This window comes from Aquila chrysaetos, chromosome 9, assembly GCF_900496995.4.
Source record: "Aquila chrysaetos chrysaetos chromosome 9, bAquChr1.4, whole genome shotgun sequence".
NCBI lineage: Eukaryota > Metazoa > Chordata > Aves > Accipitriformes > Accipitridae > Aquila > Aquila chrysaetos.
This window is the reverse complement of record NC_044012.1, coordinates 18,843,296-18,858,220: the sequence shown is the minus strand read 5'-3', so window position 1 is coordinate 18,858,220 and position 14,925 is coordinate 18,843,296.

Genomic DNA, 14,925 nt, shown 5'->3' with positions numbered 1-14,925 from the left:
GATGTTTCTTCCCTTTTCTTCTCTCTCGCCCCTTCTTGAAAGTGCCATACGCAGTAGATTTATTTTTTTTCCAGATGCCTCGCTGAACAGACCTCACTAATTCTGGATGCCAGTTCCTTGCCGTCCACAAACGCCGTTAGTGACGGCTATAAAGCGTCTGAACGACTGCCTCAAAAAATAATCTCGCCTTCTGCTCCTCGCCGTGCTGCCCCTCTCCCGCTCCCCTCCCGCCTGCCCTATTCAATAGCCAGGCTGGCCGTATCACTCAAAAGCACATCTGGATTCATAGATTTGAACCTTTTGATCCTGCAAATGTAACAGCTCCAGACAAGCCTTTCTTTGCAATTGGGGCTGTGCAGATTCCCCACCCAATTTGAATGAGAAAGGTGAGGCTCTGCGTTGTTTAAATGGACAAGCAAATGTTCAAAACGATTTTAAACTGTGGACCATTATTGTTTGCCCTGGAGCTTAAGTGGATGTGGTTTTGTTTTTTTTTTTTCTTTTTCTTTCCCTGAAACACAAGTTATCCTCAGGCTCAACAAACTGACATGCGGTTCCTGACAATAATAGGGTATCACTCAGCCAGTTTGTAGAGAGCTGCCAAAACAGACTCTTCTTCCCTAGCTGGTGGGTTGGTTTGAGGTTTTTGTTGTTTTTAAACAGCGTGACATTTTAAAAGTTATTAGAGTATTAATGCTGCTTTTTAATGAATAAAGCTTTATAAAACTACTGATATGGAATTAACATAAGTTTACCTCTGAATGCAAGTCTCTCTTTTTTTCTATTTTACTATCCATTACCTCATTAAATCAACACTGAAAAAGACTAGCCTTGCCAAATTTCTCACTGCACATTCAACTGTTTGCCCATGACAGTATTTGAATGTGCTTATTATTTCTAGTAAAGCCCTTATCATTTTCACTGTGAAATTTAAATCACCCTGATCCAACTCTTCTTAGCTAAAGTCAGCTTTATCAACCACAAGAGATGTGGGATTTTAAAAAGATCTGAGTAAATTCACATTGTTTGGATAAACTCATTCAGGGGGTTCAGCAAATGAAAGCTGAAATAGATATGTATTCCAAGGAGGTTATGGACTGCTCAAAACCAAAGAAGTTAAAGCATAATTTAAAAAAAAAATTAAAAAAAAAAAAAAAGGAAAGAAAAAAGTTAATGGTATCAGTATCTTTTTAATGAGGGCATTCGCAGCCCAGGTTTTGAACTGGTATTTCTGTGCCTCCACAATAATTCGGGTGAAAAGTAAAAAAAACCATTAAACTGTTTAGACAAAAATAATTTTTTTCTCTACAATGCACTCTGCTATGTTATCTGGTCAGTGTTGCGCTATCAAAAATGTTAAGGGCTGCATTTATGCATTATCCCACAATTTAAGTAACTGTATATCATGTATATTTAAAACCATCCCTCTGTAGTTTTAATTATCTCAGTCTGCAGGGACAAAACGCAGCTCCCATGCCTGAGACCGAAATGAAAGTGCTGCACGCTGACAGCTAAGATGTCTGTCCTAGCTTGTTGAGATTTCCTGTAAAATTTGCATTGAAAAGGCAGCTTTAAATATACTTAAAATAAAAAGAGCATTTGCATCTAATTTGCTACACTTGCAGTATTAAAGTTTTATCTGAATAAAGACATGTCAAATGGATTTATATAGTTAAGCTGATAGCTTTTAAAGTCAACACAGTAACATCAGCTAAATTCAACAAAGTAATGGCAGCAGCTAATGGCATTTATTAGTTTATCATCATTTACTTAAAAACCATAACACAGATCATTTTATTTTCACATTACTGTTTGTGATTCTTTGACTCAGTTTGTATTGATGCAACAAATTATGGCAGAAACTGACATTTATCTAACAGAGTTTTCCAAGCTATAAATGTTGGCTTTAGCAGGAAGCAATTGAACACTTGCCACACAATGGTTTGAGCCATGCTAGAAACAACCATCTTCAAATAAACACATTTGGCAACCATTTTAAAATACGATTGTTGCTTGTCTGATAATGACAGAAGGGTTTTTGTTACTGATAAGGCTCTTACTACAAACCACTGCCTATGTAATCTACAGCTTCATCACATAAAGTGCTAAGCACATTCACCCCAACTCAGTAAAGGGCTGAAGCATTAAGCTTTGTTTTAAAGATATGCATAAAAGCAAGCAAGTCTTTTTACAGCAGTTCTCTTTCGCAGATGTCAAAAAACTTCACAAGAGAGACCATCACTGCTTACACAGATGGAAACTGAGGCTGAGAGAATCCAGATCACGCCCAGTGCTGCAGTGGGGACTTGATGATGTGCGTCCCAATTTAGCATTCTGCGCATTATGTTTTACTGCCACCTTATGCTCCTGTTGACTTCAAAGTGTCATCACCACTTGCCCAGACTTCAGTGGAGCTACTTGCCAAAAGCACATGCTTATGATAAAGATTTTTGGAGGGGTCTGAATGTTACAGAACAGGCTTTTGACTCTAAGTCCATGGTAAAAAGCAGGGCTTATGAATTATACTCTCAGTTCTGCTATAGCTTCCTGTTTCCCCCTCTTTTTAATAATAATTACCGAGGCCTAAAAATTTACCAGGAAATACTAAGCAATATTTTATTGCCCCCATAAAAACTAGGCACCCATACAGTTTGATCTGTAAATATTTTGGGTGCGGACACCTACATGTCATCACTCAGTTTTACAACTGCATTTGAAAATGACATCAAAAGTTTCCAATCATGAGATCTACTCTCCTCCTCAGTGACATCTACGCCTGTTCTTCAGTGGAAGAAAAAAACCCAACTGAGTTGGAGATAGGGTTTATTTTCAGAACTATGCACGGAGGTCAACTTTCTTGCTAATGGGAGGCCCATGTCTAATTCCCCATGTCATACCCTAAACCTTTAATTCCAAAGAGATCACCAGCTTCTCTCTTTTTCTTTTTTTTGGTAGCAAGGCAGTATTCCCAAGAAAAGTGAAAATCACAAGTCACATTTGGCAAGAATTTGAAATGATCATGCTTTTTTCATGCCATTTATTATAATTCTCCCATACCAATGGGCTTTGTTCTACTGTGTCCTTACCCTGAACTCTGGCTTCTATTTCAGCACACATTTGTAATTCCCTATCCCTGGGCTGAAGAGCACAAACCTCTGGCTCACCAGAACAGCCTGAGACAGCTGGAGCGATAGATTCTGAGGCATACTCATCCTTCTTGAATCGCCATCTCACAGCTGGCCAACTTTCTTATGTGTAACTGCTGGATCGGGCAAGAAGGAGTGAGAAGGAACTAAAAATTGTATTGACCTTCACTTGAAGCCCCAGTCTGGCCTCATTCAATTCAATAGGAATTCTGTTCTTATTTTAACAGCAGCTGGATCAAGTATTTATAAGGTTTTTATTTTATTGAAGATTACTGATGAAAAGCTACTGCAAAAATTTAGTTGGGAAAAAAAAAAAGAGTTGACTAAAAACATTATTTCTTTTGCTGTATAGGCTCTCTTCCTTCAGCTCAAGGAACATAGCTGTAACCTACTAAAAATGCATACCATATTTTACAGCTATTTCAGTCGTGCTGGACAGAGTGACAATCCCAGAAGTTTCCATTGTGCCACAGAGACAAGATGCATTCTCCTTGGAGCTGGAGGGGAGACAGTGCCTCCAGCAAGACTCCTCCAGTGGAGAATATTATGGCACAAGTGTTCTGAAACAAAAGCCCAGAACTAGGTAGCTACAGCACTGCAAACAGCATCAATGTTTAAGAAGTAGGGCAGCTCTAAGGAGGAGAGAGAGTTATATTCAAAGTCAGAGAGAAAAAAAGCAACCTCTTGGTTTTCATCCAAATGCAAATAGAAAGCCAACGCAGCTGCTGAAGAACTGGTTCCTGCCAGCTCCACCTGAGAAACAGGGCATTTTGCACAGTAGTAGTTAGAGCCTCCATATGGCTTTGAGGTACAGCCCCTAAGCAGTTTAGTTTGACCTGAAAATCCCAGGGCATGGGAGAAGTTTCCCACCCCTGATCACAGACATGGGCTGGAGGAACTGTTCTGAGCACTAATCCCTCTAGAGTAACATGAAGCAGAGCAACCTCACTAAGTTCATGTCCTTTCAGTTGCATCTCACTATGTTATGGTGAGTTTTCCTTTTTATTTCAACCTTCTTATACTTCAAACAGCTCATTCCTCACTTGTGCTAGCAATGGCCATTCTCCACTTTCATTCTCCCCCATTGAGGCCCTTCCTACCCCACATAGGAATGAAACAACAGCACCCCAGCTGGTGTCTATACTGTAGCAGGCATGATAATGTCAACCAGATATAGGGCCACATCCTCAACCGATGCAAATTATCCTAACTTCATTTACTTCAGTGGAGCTCTTGGTGTTTTCTATCAGATAAGGATGTGGACTTTAGCATTAATCGTGCGCAGAGCAAAAACCCACCATTTCAAGCTTCATTATGAAACAAGTGCTACATTAGCACTGAGCATGGAAAATCTCAGAATTTCCCTTTAATGATCTTGAAGATTATGTGCAGCAGGAAAGAAGTGGAAAATCTGTCATAAATATCACTGAATATTTTTAATAGCTGAAAGCTAGGCTTTCTTTAACACTCCTGCCTGAAAAAAACCTAGAGACTATTCATTAACTAGGAAGCAAGGGAATTGGTTTGTCATTACACTATGCTTGTGAGACGGAACACAATGAAAAGACAAAGTTCTCAGGCCTGGAGACAGCATAGGCTAGGAAAAAAAGTAGATGGGCAACCAAAGCCATATTAAAATATAGTATGTATAAATATGGAAATTACTCTGAAAAATCTCAGGATGCACTTATTAAATATTGGCTATTGCAGCCTGTTCTTTTCTCAACCTTGGCAACCCTTTTAGTCACTACACATCATCTGACAGCAGCAGGAAATACCTGTGATGGTGACTTGCTTTTCAGTATCTCTCATGACAGCTGGAGACAGCTTGTATGAGTGGAGTCTGCAGTGGACTCCTCCCACGCCCTGATCATGTGTAGTAGGTGCACAGAACACCGTAATTCTGAGAAGGCATCAGAACGCTGCTGCTTGAATTGACTGTTACGGCTTTAACTCTACAATGAAAGAAAACATTCCTCAAATCAACCTTAACCCCATTTTCCAAGCCCTGGTCTATGCTCATGCATTACCCCAGTCTGCTCCAGTACATGTGCATCTCCCAAGAATACTTGAGGTTGGCTTAGTCTTGAAGAAAGACCTTTAACACTGTCCTGACCTCAGAGCAAGAAGTGGAATCCCATTTCCTCTCAAAGCAGCCATGGAGATGGAAGACGTTGCAGCTTTATGCACTGTCTCAGTACGGTCTTATGAGTCTAATCCATACTGACACAAAACCTTGAGAAGTGTCCATGTAATGAGAATAATGCTTGACAGAAGGACACAAAGAACCAGTCAAGAAAGTTGTAGTTGTGATAGTGTTTCTACAAGGAGATCAACTTACTTCCTTAGATGCAAAGGTTGTGCGAAGCAAAACCATCTCTCTTTCACAGGAGCTGGAATTCTGCTATGATTTACGTGTTATTTGCTAAAAAGAAACAAACACAAAATATTGTGAATACGTGTCTTCTATGGGAAAGGATTAACGCAGTAGGTAGTGCTGTATTTCATGAAAGTTTCTAACAGAATGAATGCCCTGGAAAGCTTCACTTGAAAAAGGGAACCAGCAAGTAGTGCAGACTTTATAAAAATTATCAGTTCATTTTTATTGTATTGGGTGACAGAGGAGTTTTTTGCTTGGCTAAAATTTATTATACTCCCAAATTGTGCTGCCACACCTAATTTCACTTGCAATTCTCTACAAAAAAAATCTTTGTATCTCTATTTCCACAAAATTATACCCACCTTGTATCCTTACCCCACAGAAATCTTTGAATGTAGGGAAAACAGCCCTTTTTTCTTTCTTTCACTTATAGTCTGTTAATGGCAAGTTTGCCCTCTTCTTGGAGTCAAACTTTTGCCAAACAAAAAAACCAACAACAAAACCTTTGTGAGAATTAAAGGAATGAATATGCAAACTACACAACCCCAAACAGCCAAATAGGAAGAATAACAATAGAATTGTAATTAAAACATTACCATTCGCTTTATGGATTGATTGCATGCTCCCCTTCGCTTCTCCGTTCTGAACCAGTCTTTCATTTAGAGTTGGAGGGAGCAACAGAAATCTTTTGCTCTCAGCTGCTAACCGGTAAGGCCTAAGACTTACAAAGGAAGTCAGTTCTGTCCATGCATGGCTCGTGAGTGCCCATGTATGTGTTTACTGAAGGATGGTTCCCACAAGCGATTACGTTGCATTTTTGAATACCAAAGATACAGGTCTTGAGAAACTGTTTTACTCGCTTATCACCAAATAATGTGCCAAGTTGAAAAAACTATCTTCAGTGATCTGCTAATCAGTCTTTCCTACTATGGTCTACTCTATTGTCTACATTTGAGATAATGAATATTAAAATTGCACAATTCATCCCATAGGGTGTTTTTCAAATTATACAGAGCACAATAGAATCCCTTCTCTTGCTGTTGAAATTCCACCTTCTTTAGGGTGGAAACACAGGAGATATGGATGAGTGGAACGTAACACTGTGCAGCAAAGAAGGGAGGAGAAATGCATGCCAAATATAGCAGGGCAAACCTATAATCTTACATAAAAATGAAAAGGTCGTTGGATCTTTGCAGCCTAATTTGATACCATCAGCCACTGCGTGCAAAATCAAACATGTCCATGTGTAAACCACAGCTGGCCAGATGTATGCAAACAGAGCAGGTTGCGTAAACAGCAATAAGATCAGCATGCAAGTTACTAAGGCTCGCACATATATTTTGATACATGTGCAAGACAGAAAGGGCTATCTTATACCCATATGAAGAGAACAAGCACATACTTGCATGTTTAGGTCCAAAAGACAATCCTTCCCCTAAACTATAGAATACAGCCCCAGAGAGGTGAAAGGCAACGTCAGCCTGGCTGGTGCTGACCAGATATCCAGCGCATCTGGGAATTTCTAACTTCATGTTTAGATCCCAAAAGGTCTGTTCTCTGGAAACCAGGGAATGACACAGGTTTTCACTGTAGTTTGGTTTTATAATAAATTTATCTCCATTTATTAAATATCAATTCTTTAGAATGGCAAAAATTCAGTAGGCAGTAAGTTTGAACAGAACTTTTTAAAGTGATCCAAGATGGCAAAACTCCTAGTGGGTTTGATGAGAGAACAGGCCCACGCTGAAGATGTGTTTTCAAAGGTTTTAAAAACTTTACCTCAAGAAACTTTGAACTCCAGAATCAAACAGAAAATCTTTTCCAAAAGCCCATCCTGAACCCCTCATCCATTTATAATTAGACAGGCAGAATATTTAGCTCACACTTCCATGCCCTTTTCAGACCAGAAGAGAACCTCTAACATTCCATGTAATAGCCAGAAACTGAGGCTGCTGCCAGTGGGGCAGGTGTGGAGGGTGAGTACGTCCGCACCCTGCAACTTCAGTGGTAGCTCAGCACCCCCTTCCCTCCCAGCCAGAACTTCTCTGCATGTTGCAAGATCAGGCTTTTTAAAAGAAATGCGAAAATACAGTGTACCGTGTTAACTTCTCTCCTTCTTTAAGATATACTGTACAGGTCATAACTTATCCTTTTTAATAAAAAAGAAATAAATTTACCTTTTGAGTGTCATTTCTGACCACTGCTGCCCCTTTGCTAAAGCCACAGGGCTTCACAGTAGACAGCCTGATGGAATTCCAGTTCACAGCTTAATTTTCCTCCTGATAAAAGAGACAAAAAGTTCCTTTCAGTAAAAATAAAATTTAATACGGTCCGCAAATTTGATATATTACAACCTCCGACCTCAGCTTAATTGTTCACAAAGGGCTAACGGTACCACTGGCAAGTAAATGACTTCTACAGAGTGTTGCAACTCTGATAGCTCAAGAGAAGGGGAGCAGCAGTTTGACAGATAATCAAAATTTTTAATGTGAACCATAGTGAGAGAGGTTATTCAGAGCACACCCAGACTGTAGGAGCCTTCCACAGCTGCCACGGTAGCTCCTTAGGATGAGAAATGCTTAGACATCATCCTCACTCAACTTCGTTAAGTGTTGCTGCTGTTAGTTACCAACCAATACAGAGTCTGACACTTTACAGCAACAGACAGCAACAATCTGGGATCTACAGAGACAGAAACATAGTACTTAAATTTCTTTGAGGCCAAACCTGCCCCCGGTTCTGTGGCCCTCAAGAGCTTTTCTTAGAGTGTGACAAGGAACTGAGGAAAAGAGTATGAAGACAAAGAGAAAGGAGTCATGCAAAAACATCCACCACTGGCCCATGGTGGCTGACCTTTTAAAGGCTGCTGCAGAGAGCAGGATTTTAGTGAGGCAGCTGGGACTGCCACTGCTTACACAGGTTTGCAAAGGGCCATAGAGGGCAGGGCAAAGGGAGGGTGGAAGAGGGGCAAGGGGGAAGAAGTGGTGTTTGTCCTGGCTGTTTTGATTTGAGAAGTTAGGGAAGGACCAAATTTGTTGCATTGTAACATATACTCCACCTTACTGTCTGGAGAGTGCCAAATCTGAACACTCTACACTCCATATAGACACAAGAATATTTAATTTATGCTACTTGGTTAAAGTTACACAACTCAACTTCAGATCCCTCTTCCTACTGAAAATCATATATTGCTGTGATGAGTTGACCTTAGCCAGATACCCCCCCAGCTGCTCTCTCACTCCCCCTCCTCAACAGCACAGAAGGAGACAACAAGATGGAAAAGCTCACAGGTCAAGATAAAGACAGGGAGATCACTTACCAAGTATTGTCACAGACAAAACAGGCTGGACTTGGGGAAAATTAATTTAACTGATTGCCAATTAAAATAGATTTGGATAATGAGAAACAAAAACTAAAACATCTTCCCCCACGCCACCCCTTTTTCCCAGGTTCAATTTTGCTCCTTCGTTCCAACTCCTCTCCCTCTTCCTCACCCAAGCAGTGCAGAGGGAATGAGGAACAAGGGGTTGCAGTCAGTCCATAAGAGTTCCTTTCTGCCATTCCTTCCTCATCACACTTTTCCCCTGCTTCAGCATGGATCCTTCCATGGGCTGCAGTACTTCAGGATAAATCTGCTCCTGCATGGGCTCTCCATGGAGGCTACAGCTCCTGCCAGGAGAACCTGCTCCTATGTAGGATCTCCACAGGCTGCAGTTTCTTCAGGAAATGTCCACTTGCTCCAGCATGGGGGTCTCCATGGGCTGCACTGTGGATATCTGCTGTGGCATTGTCCTCCACGGGCTGCCAGGAAATACCTGCTCCACTGTGGTCCTCTCCATGGGCTGCAGGGAAATACCTGCTCCAGTGCCTGGAGCACCGCCTCCCCCTCCTTCTTCTCTGACTTTGGGCTTCCCAGGGCTGTTTCTCACACTCTTTTTCCTCACTCCTCACTGCCTGTGCAGCATTCTGCCCTTTCTGGAACATGTTTTCACAGAGGTGCCACCAGCTTTGCTGGTGGAGTCAGCTGTGCCCTGCAGTGGGTCTGTTGCAGAGACGGTTCTGGCTGTGTCTGGCATGGGGCAGCCCCTGGTCTCTTCTCGGAGAGGCCACCCCTGCTACCAACACCTGGCCACAGACACACAGTACAGATGGGCAGTACATGGGCAACTTACCAAGCTGACTCTCCTCCCCACATGCTGTCCTGCTGAAGTCAGCAGAGACCTGCAACACACGGAGCTGGTGTGCAAAGAATGAACCCATGGAGTTTAAGGGACCATACTGACAATATTACCAAACAGGTCCTTATGTTGTCCTTTTATTGGGAGCACACAAAGCAAGATACTTTGTGCTCAGGAAGACAGCAGGAGCTGTAAACTGGTTGAGTTCATTGCCTTTATTATATTGGACAAAAGCAGGGAAATCACATAGCTGTCCCAGCAGTTGATTTGGTAGCCAAAGGAGAGATGGGTCAGGGGCTTACGCGGATGAGCAGGTGCTCACCTGCACAGTCTAAAGCAAACTAAAACCAGTAGAATTCTTGTTCCTCCCGGACATCGAGAAGCCAGCAGCAACAAAAAGCATTTATTTTCTCACTGTTAATCTGGGTAGAATTTTGGAGCTGTATAACATCATGAAAAGAGCGTACCTATTAAAAATAGAGTAGCAGTGTGCATGCATGTCTATAAAGGGAGAGCACTTTCTGAAGTGCTGAACCGTGCATACATTTACACCTTACCAGGCACAGGTCATTAGCAGATGTACTTAAACAGACAGTGCTGAGCGCAAGTTTCCTCCTTCCCCTCCTGATTCATTGTGAGGTCAGTGACATCAAACAGCTTCCACAGAGAGCACTTGCAGCCCCCAGAGACCACCAACAATTGCATTTGTTCTGGCAACTGTTGCTCACCCTCAGGGTCTGCTCCACAGTGGGTTGCCACTCGCTGGCTGAGACTCACAGCACAAAGGAACCCAAACTGTATTCTACTAGAAAAAGGAATCATAAAACCCACGTGCTGGGTGAGAGGCTAAATGCCTGACACCTCCTCCCCAAAACATGGAAGACAACAGCAACCTCCCTGTGCTACCCTGCATAGTTACTCCCCAAGCCACAGAAAGATCCAGCTTCTCCAGGTTCACCCTTGTGAATGCCACATCCGAGGAGCAGCACCACCGCCCCAGCACACTAACTCTGCTAGACACCATTAACAACCACGTTGTTTGGCTTCTTGACAGGCGAAAAGGGTGGTGAAAACTATACCTGTCTTCATGTTGGTGAAAGACAGCTGAGCTACCTACATATGCAAACCAAAGAGAAAGAACATTTTTAGATGAGACGGTATCTGTGGCTAAACATAGCCAAAATCACCAACCTCTTCCTAAATTAGGGATGCTTATATATCCAGCAGCCACTATTCATATTGGTTGTCTCAGCGTCAGTGGAAAGCAGCTACCAAAGCCTTCAGAAGTTCATATTTCAATTTTAAAGCTGAGGCTATTTTAGCTAATGCCCCCACGGCAATTGTCTGGTCAAATGTCAGAGTTTATATTGCTGAATGAAATCTCTATGTTTGAGCTTCTCACATTATACTGTGTTGTGGATATCTTCTTTTTCCCCCTCTGTTTGGAACATATCTCAAGCTCCTTATATTCCTACAAACCACTGAAAATATCTCTCTCTGTCATGTTTGAATATGAGTTTCATTGTTGTGGGATTTTCCCCCACTAATTCACTTATTAAAAAACCCCAATCTTTTAATTGATTTTGTTTCTGTATGCTTTTGAGTCTAATATCCTGCAAATTGGTAATTTATTTACTTTTTCTTTAGCAAAACATTGCCTGGATTTTGGTCTCTTATGACTAATACCAGGCTTCATTTTAGCTCTTTGACTCCCAGGATTCCCCTTCCTTTTTATCTCTCTGAGCTTCTTGGATTTTTTTCCTAGTCACTGCATTACTGACACCAGGGCTCGGATCCTTTATTTTGGCACAAGGACAGTGCAAGTGTTACCTGTTGCTGCAGATTAGCTCTGACAGCTGGCTTCCATGTGAGTTATGCCCTGCCCATGTTCATGAGCTGCCACGGTGCTGATTACACATTAGTGACCCAACGCTCATGTAACTGGATCTAAGGCATTTGGAGCCTTACATATCAGTTCAAGTAACATGGCTTGAAGGCATTCCTTGATCTGCAAACTTAAAAAAAAACCAACTTTTTCAACCACTATACTAGAGCACTTGCTCCTCTGCCAGACCTGAGTCATTAAACCTTTTTGCCATTTTTCCTAGCAGTGCGTTTGTATTGATGTTTTTAATGTCTCCTTCAGTTTGGGGTCTCTATTTCTGAGTGTCCAGCTCATGACACCTACAAGGTAGTACCAAATTTCATGCACTGTTAATCCTACTGAATTTGTTAGTTCAAAGAGCTTGAGATGGACACCAAAACTATGGAAATGTGTTTTTTGAGGTTTGGTCTTGACAGAGGACTTTTACTTGGCCAGAGAAGATGGACAGCTACACTATATGGAAGAACAGCACTGATGATGGCAATGGACATAAATGTGAATGTTCCTATTGCAGAGAGTTTTCCTACTAAATCTTTTAACTTACATGCCCTACACTTTATTTTGTTAATACATAAAGGCCACTCCTAGAGCAGGCTGTATTGAACACTCTCCTTTACAAGAATGAATCTAAATAATACACTGTCTAATGAAAAGCTACCTCTTTAAACACAGAAGAGAGTGAATCCACTCTCCTGTTTCCACAAAAGAAAGTGGTTAAAACCCCCATTCCTCCCCCTCATGTTCCCACTCGCCTGCGCACAGTTATGTGACCTGCAGTGGCACACTGCTGCAGCACCTTGGCACCCGCTTCACCCACCCAGGAGAGCTCCCACCATTCCTCTTGCAATTGCAGCATGTGTCTGAAATAGGACAAAGCGAAAGAAATATTTCAGTTGCAAGAGAGAGAGTGCAGTGAGGTTCACAGTACACTTTTCCCTTCTATAGTCAAGGTTTAACTTCTTTAGGTTTGTTCTCCTCATATTTCTGCTAGATCCTCTCCATCCTTGGGAAAGCAATAGGTACCAGACACTGACAAGATAGCACTGAGCTAAGCCCAAAGTTAAATTTTCACATTATCTTTCATATAATGAGCATCTGTACTTTTTCAGTTTATTTGTCTAAGCAAGTTCCTCCATTTCCTTCTGGTTTGGGTTTTGGTTTTTTTTTTTAGTATTATTGGCTGATACCCAAGTAGGTAAACTATTTCAGTGCCGTACCATCTCTAGGTTCAAATAAATTAAAAAAAAAAAAAAAAAAAAAAAAAAAAAGAAACAGTGTAAGGTTGATCACACACTTGTTATTAAGTCAAAGCCGGATTCAAGTGTTTGTGTGAGGTAGAATTATCTCATTCTTTTTGTCTGTGTCTTTCTGTGATCTACCAGTCAAGTATGTGATTGGATTTCAGCTCAACAAAACCTTAAATTACACACCTATTGTGCCTGAGCTAAGCCTAGTTTCACAGCACTGGAGAAGGCTCCTCACTGCTCTTTTGGCACTGTTCGATCTGGCTTCTGCTATCATCCGCAGGTTGATGAATGAGTAATAGGATTAGAAAGTCTCATCTCTGAAATGCTGTAATTGTCACATTTGGTGAGTTGACAAAAGGCCTGGGTGATGGAGAGGTGCTCCGTAATGTAAAGTCATACGTTCAACCTGTACTCACCAGCCAACACTAAGAGAATGGGAGGAATAAAAAGAATCCCTCCAGCTCTCCATTTGCCCAACATACACAAATATCTGCAGGCTCTAAATTAACCTTTTATGCATGAGTTTGTTGGAAGGCAGAGTGCTTTGCTTCTTAAAGGATCTTATCTCGCTGCGAGGAAGATGATATACTTGTTGATTCTTTGGTTAGTGCAGGAGATTAAAAAGTCTAGGAGGGCTGGGAGCAGGGAGCAGACTTTCCCATCCTCCCCAGGAATCTTAAATTCAAAAGACCAGGGGAGAGATTTTCTCCCAGGCAAGCAGAAAAGCACAGCTCAAGCTGCGACTCAGCAGCTGAGGATCTGAGCCTCCATATTCATACAGACTGCCTTTCCATCAGCCATCGAGGAGGGTCAGTGGCACTCTGGCTCCGACACAGAAATTCCACACTTTTTTCTCTGTAGGCCCACCTATATCAGCCAAGGTGCATCTGAAAATGGACAGTTTTCAGTGACTCCTATTCCAAGTCTTATTTCAAAAGGGCAGATTTCCAAAGGGATCTACAAGCCAAACTTGGGTAGGTGTGTTAGTAAGGTACACTGGGAACCTACTTGCCTAAATAGCTATGTGAACATAGCATTGAAAAGCCTAACGGCAGAAAACATGCAGAACAGATAAGTAAAACCTTTCTATTTTTTCTTTCTCTTATTTACTGTTTTAATTTCCACTGTTCACAAGCAATGGCAACATCCCTGTTTTTAAATAGAAGGATGGAAAATTAAAAAAAATAGAGGAGTAGTTCTCTATTCTAAAGTACCATCAGCACTGCCTTCTCCTGAGAAATGGCTTCATGCAGTGCATATAAATTAACACAGAACTTTATTCCTGTTCACCTTTTATTAAAAAAGAATATCAAAAGCCAACATCACTTTTGCTGTAAGACTGTGTCCCCAAATGCTCTACAGATGCAGCATGTGAGGTCAACATTCGCCATCCCCTTTCTCTGTCAGTGTGAGTTTCATTTTAATTACAAGTGCATGTTTTGCACATTGTAAAACTACCCCTGGCTCTGACCACCATAAGAAAAGGAACATTTAGCTCAGGAAACAGTAGCTGACCCTGTCTGCTCTTTTTCTTCCTTGGCATCAGCTTAGACTATTAACACCTTATGTGTGTTGCCTGTGTGTCCCACATATGTGTGCTCTGCATCCATTTCATGCAATACCTGTCCTAAGTGCATACTAAAAGCTTCCCACTGGGAATTCTCTGCTTTGTTTGACTCCTCTTCTTGGCGTCTTGCTTAGCTATTGAATTCATCTGCTTGTCAGAGAAACCTTTCTATGTACTAAAAGCTTTGTCCTTGGAAAGCTGTGACATTAGACTTAAACACATAGAGGCCTTTTTCACCTCTCAGTTCACTTCTTAATTATTCATTCCCAACAGAGGAAATCAGGAGAAACCTCGGCAGCCAATGTAAACATTTTGTAGTGGAAGGCAATTTTTTTTATCCCCAAGAGCACAGCGTGACCATGATAGTTGAGTTCCTTACTAAGAAATTACTCTGTTTTTTGTACAAGAAACATGGGAAATAAGAATCCTTTATTTTTTGTGGGAAAGGACTGAAACAGAACAAAACACAGCCCATTTGATGGTGACTATTTTGCTCTGAGAGTCCTTTGCCAAACGATTGCA